The 343-nt window shown below is 43.7% G+C and overlaps 1 protein-coding gene across 1 annotated transcript in view; it reads right to left on the reverse strand.

The window, feature by feature from the left end:
• EMH_0042040 (uncharacterized protein) overlaps positions 1 to 343 on the reverse strand; it is a gene marked incomplete at both ends in the record, with an annotated part of 2,551 nt that overhangs the window by 1,287 nt on the left and 921 nt on the right. The window lies entirely within an intron of this gene.

Raw genomic sequence — 343 nt, forward strand, 5'->3', positions numbered from 1 at the left:
AAATTCAAATTAGCATTAAGTAATACACATCACAAAACAACTGCCTCAAATATCAAGCACTCTTGTCACTACTACAGTGCTGTGCAGCAGGGCAGCATATCTGCTCTCTGATCAGGAAAACACTCAAGCCTGAATCTTCTTTAAGTGGGGGCGCCTAGCCAACCAACCCTTATTGATCCTCTATTAATTTAGCAAACTCTATTGTTAGCCGAGCAGCATACCGTTCCCAAGCCGGTAAAGGCGCCGAATATTTTTTCCAAGAGGGGGTCTTTAGATTGCTCAGAAGAAGAACTCTTGTTGGTGGACGCAGAGCCCCTCAGTTTGTTCTGCTTCTTAGAATCAT

This window comes from Eimeria mitis, genomic scaffold (genome assembly GCF_000499745.2).
Source record: "Eimeria mitis Houghton genomic scaffold, Emh_scaff1698, whole genome shotgun sequence".
Lineage (NCBI taxonomy): Eukaryota > Apicomplexa > Conoidasida > Eucoccidiorida > Eimeriidae > Eimeria > Eimeria mitis.